We start from the raw sequence: 5,716 nt of genomic DNA on the forward strand, positions 1-5,716 counted from the left end.
TAGAATAAACAAGTCAAATATGATAAGAAATAAAAATACGGTTAGTTTAAAATGAGACAAGGCAAAGCTTATATCAAATACAGGACAATTTTAGGATTTAAAAAAAAGTTGTACTCAAAACACGTATTCCTTCAAAGTACTTTGAAAAAATAATGTCACACCTTTTGTTTATTTGACATTTCTGTAATATAGTGCATATCTGATTAAATAATGCATTATTTACCCATAAAAGTTAAGAAGACTTTGTTTGTGAATCTTAAAACTATGTGTTTTTGACTTGCTTTGCAGTAGACAGATGTTTTTACACACAGTCCCAGGCCTGAAACTGCCCTTAAGTGCCCGAGGCAGCAGTTAACTCCTCTCAGAGATTACTCCTGACATATTTATGGGCTTTTGATAGCGTCTTTGTGGCCTCTTCAACATGACAAGAAATTTATATATATGGTTGTACATGTGCTGCATAGAGATTTGTTTTCATGACAACAATGTTACATCCAATAGCTGAAGGGGAAGCCAAAGAGCAAGACTTTTCCTAGACTTTCTGGTGTTACTTTAATCTCAGTTATCAATTTTGAAGTTTCAAGTTGATACCAAGTAGTTTACACCTTAATAGAAATGACAACATCTAAAGTACTGATAAAAAAATGTAGCGTTATGCAAAAGTAGGAAATCCCATTGTTTCTTTCCTGTTTTGTTGCTTTGCTTCTAAATGAAAATGGTTCTTTTTTTATGTGCCTTCACAAATTAGTCCAAAAGAAAAGTACTATATGCATATGTCTTCACTTCCTTTACTTTGAAACCCCTATGTTGTCGTCTGGTGCGGCCAGTTACGTTCAGAAGTCACATAATTAGTTTAGTTACATCCATGTATGTGCAATCTAAGCGTTGCATGAACTCAATATGTACAGCTGTTGTGAATCCATCCATCCATCCATCCATCTCAAAGAATTTGGGATGCTGGTCACATTAGGTTTTTTTTTTTGCAATTGTTTACGTTTTGCGCAGAAATTCACAGTAGTTTGTGGTTCAAAGATGAGGGGAAAGATTTGGGTGACAAAATGACGAAATATGGGTTGGTGTTGAAAAAATAACACAATACAGCTGAGGATCTAAAAAGCACCATCTGATGTTTATATTAACTGGAAGTAGAGGCAGAGTGAGACCTCTTTATTTTGTTATACTCTCTGATGGCATCCGTTCGTATTTCTTGATATTTTTTTCGCCGCGCAGGCGCAGAAGGGGCAATCAGGGATTGCATGTCTAGCAATTAAATTGCCCCATTAAGTTAATTGCATTTTATCGATACATATCATATCTCCCATGTCAACTGACTCCATTTTAGCTCGTAAATGAGAGTATGTTGATGCTGAACAGCTTTTTTTCTTAGCTAAAACAAGCTGCGATGAAGTACACAGCGCGGGTCCAATCACAAGCAGGGATCAGGGTTGAGAGAGTTCATGTTCTCAGCTGTGTAGGTCGGTACAACATCGGATTTCCTCACTAATTTCATCCAGACCTCCACCAGACGCCGTGCGGCCGCAGGAAACTGCTGTTAACCTCAAAGCATATATGAAAAATGATGCACATGTCTTAAAAATGTCCCTCTTATATAACAGGGTGGACATGAAGGGGATAAAAACATATATGAGTGCGATAACAACTCAGTGTTGTTCATTATAAGTAAGATTAAGCAATATAAATATTAATAAGTTTTTTTGTTTTTGTATCGGTTACACAAAAAGTGTCATGAGCAGATGATCACGTTGTCAATATGGCGGATCAGGTGCGTTCAAATGTCTTGAAATGAGCAGATTGGATTCATGATCTGGGTCGACGGTGGAGAAAACACCCCCCCTTTCTTTAGCCTTACACAAGTCTTCACACAACGCATAAAGCGACACAACACAAGTAACAGAGATGTTTTGACGAAGTGACCATTCGGGTTGCCAGATCTGTTTGTCAAAGCTGCGCAAAATGTCGGAGACTAAAACACCCGTGCATGCGCAAATTACGCAGAAATCTAAGACAAATGTGACCTTGAATCCAGGACCAGGACTGAAAGGCACAGGCTTTATGAAATCACAGCACAGGAGATCTGATCAGATGTGTGCAAAAACAAGCCAACTCATTCAGGATATTATAGAATAATAATGAATAAACTGATTTTTTTTTAGGCTAAACCGGAATAGCTGATTAAAGATGGTTAGCAAAAAAATGCTTTTATGATGAGGAATAGAAAATAAAAATTCAGTGTATTCTGGACCAAAAAAAGTACCCTTTTGATCCATTCAGCACGTTACTGAAAACTAACAACAAAGACACACCCAGTAGGTCACAGTACAGTTCAAAGACAGGTGTTTCCTTTGGACTGGGCTACCTACTGCCACACAGGAGCTAAAAAGTTCCTACAACCTGCCGTGGATCCCAGTTCCTGGAGATCAGCCATAATAGGTTCAGCAGGTCTGAGTGGTTTCTTAAAGCTCTGGGGACTGATGAGCTCCCAGAGAGAAAACCTTTAAGGACTTTTCTCTGGCTGCATTCACTCTGCAGACAGGAACGCTGAACATGGCACAAAATAACAGTCAGAAGAGAATCATCTTTGTTTTGTTGAGGTTTTTAAGGTTAATGATATTAATAGTTGCCTAGACGACATGCTCTCTACTGGTGTTGCATTTATGTAATTTCTGTGGTCTGAAAGTGCCTGAAAAGGATCGCAGGAACTTTCTCAGAGAAGAACTCCCTCTTCTCGCTGGTGATTGTTTGCAGGGTTTCTGCTCCTCTTTCAGGCTGGGAGCTTTCTCACATGACTTTCCTGTAAAATAAGTTAACTGGGTTTTAGCCTGCTGCAGTAACTCTGGACATACCGTGTTTCTCTTTTCAACTTCTTGAGGTTTTCTCGTGAGCTTTTCCTTTGAAAACACTTGATGTTTTGTGCTGGTTTGGATGCTGTGTTTCCGCTGGTAATTCCAGCACTTTTCTTTACATCTGTTAAGATGCATAACCAGGGCAAGTTGTTTGCCTTCCAAAGCCCAAGTAATGCCTGGAATACGACCCCAAATCCAGACGAGTTGCAGAGGAGATGTGTGTGTGGGGGGGGGGGGGAAACAAAGGAACAAAACCATTTATTTGAAGCATTATTTGTTACAAAGACATGGCTGCAGGAACAGCTGTAACACCGCTCTGCTCAGCTTTAAGACAGAGAGCTAACAGTCGAGGAGGAGGATTACGGAGCTTGTTATTAACAGATGGTGTAAACCTGGACATGTCATTGGGAACCAGATGTTGAACTGTTGGTGATCATTTTCTGTGGAGTTCACCTGTGTTACCTGCCAACGCTGCATTCACACTTATTGGCTGAGCCGTTGCCGAGCTACAATAACAACAGCCCAACCCGTTCATGGCAGTCTTTGAAGAGTTCAACTACACCTTCCTCTCTGCTGCAGAGGTTTCTTCCTGTTAAAGGGAGTCGTTCCTTTCCACAGTCCCTCAGGCTCAGGACGGGAGGTTGGACTGAAGACAAGTTTCGGTGCAATCTGTTGGTTTCCTTAGCTAGGATATTGTTTTTGAATTGGCTCCATATGAATGAATTGGATTATTTTGAAATTAATTAATTGAATTTCATTGGATTATGATTACAATGAATTGAATTCCAATTGGCTTGAATTGGACCATATTATCTAAGGGCCTTGAGATGACAATTGTTGTAATTTGGCGCTATATAAATAAAACTGAATTGAATTGCTACACTTCAACTTTCTACATTTTTGTCAGTGGATTTCAATTCCTTTTATTTTGCTACCCATTCATACCAGACCATATCTATTATATAGATACAGCGATGTGAATGCAACCACAGAAAAAGCCCTTGAAGGTGTGCCGTTCTTTGGGGAGCTCCCCAAACCTTCCCCAAACCCTAAAGCTGTTCAGTCTAAAAAGCTCCAAATGGTTCACACAGTGTGTTTATATGTAGTTAAGTGGAGCTATGGTTATATCTCCTGTAACAGGTGGGGATGTGCGCCCTTTCTGCCACTTTTTTTGGCTTTTTCCAGTTGACTTATTGCATCACAATCCAAAAGAAGTAAAAAAAAATTTAGCTTGTGGCAGATTTCTTTACAGTTCTTTTCACACATGCTGTTTGAGTCCACAGACAAATGCCTGCAGAGGTACCTCTTCTTTAGTTGTGTTGGCCAGACTTTCAACATTTCAGTTTAGTGTAGTTTTCTTTTCTTTATAGACTCCATTTTGCCTCCCATAAAGACCCTGATGTTCTTCATTCTCAAAGCGCTTTACTGGGGTTTATTGTTTCCGTTGTGATTATTTAAAGAAAGGTTATTTTCGTTCTTTCTTTTTCCTTTTTGAACCTCTTTGTATGCAGCAAAAGACACAAGGCTGCAACCATCAAGTGGGCATGAAGCGTTTCAGGTTTAGGTTTAGTTTCTTTGTTCCTTGTCCTGGAAGTGACATCACAGTTTGATAAACTTCTTTTTTGACATAATGAAACTGGAAGTTCAGCATCTTTTGATGATCGTCCTGTTAGTGAATGTGTTTTATTAGATTTTAAAATCAAGTAAGAGGAGAAAACTTTGCTTAAAATATCAAAAGCTAACTTTCTTTTGAAAACAACTTCAATAATGTTGAAATTAATTTCTTAAAACTTGTTATACTAGTTAAATGTTACCATCCCTTCGTACTTGCTGTTCCATTAATAACATTTTTTAATGTGTTTTCTTAATCACTAATTTACTTTTCAAGCTGTTTAATTTGCTGTTGAAGTATTTCCTCTTACTTATTTAACCGTATAATATTCTACCTGATAAATAATGGACAGAAAATTCTATTTTTTTTAATCTAAAGTCTTTTATTGGCCCTTACAAAATGTAAAGAAATAGGAATAAAAGACAGATAAGCAAAGTTTTTACCATATGGTGATGCAATAAGTCTCAGAAATGTATCAAATCAGACACCCGGGACATTTCAGGGTTAAAGCTACTACCCCTAATATCCCACATTATTACAGATAGCTGTTCTTTGAGGAACCTGAATGGGTGGTAACATTGGAAATGACTCTCCTTTGCCTTTGGATGTTCTGAAAACAAATAAAACAGGCTTCTGTGGGAGTGATTTAGGCGTCACCAGTAAAAACACTGATGACTTGGACATGAAACCAGGTGTTTGGTTTCTACATTCGCATTTATTTTACATTTTGTTTCACTTTGACAGTGAAGCCTCAGTGATATCTGTAACATCTCAGGTCAGAGTTGGTTGGTGCAAAAACTGCATTTGGTGCTTTTATATTTCATCGTATTTCTAAGCCCTCGTAGTTTTAAACACAGCCCTCAGCTCTCAGAAACTAGGCTTACTGGTGGTTCTTCTCCTCTTCTTTCTCAAAGGTTTGACTTCATGATGCAGACTTGCTCTCTCCTCGTGCGTTTCGGGCTTGAAATGCTTCGTCTGTGATAAAGCTCATAGTCAGAGCTGGCCCGTGTAACCCTTGAGCCATCTTTTAGTTACGCTGGCTGCAGGGGAAAGGTCCCATGATGCACTGGGCAGCTCTCCCTTAATCTGTTCTCTCCCATCATGTGAAAATAACTTCAGACGGCAGCGCGTGAGCAGTAATTATCACTATGGATACACAGTATACTCACAATGAAATCTACAAAAACATTGATATATTTATTGTAAAAACAGAAATGAGACAGGTCAGGTGTGCCGGCCT

Source organism: Leuresthes tenuis, unplaced genomic scaffold (assembly GCF_036924035.1).
Source record: "Leuresthes tenuis unplaced genomic scaffold, fLeuTen1.0.hap1 SCAF_12, whole genome shotgun sequence".
Taxonomy (NCBI): domain Eukaryota; kingdom Metazoa; phylum Chordata; class Actinopteri; order Atheriniformes; family Atherinopsidae; genus Leuresthes; species Leuresthes tenuis.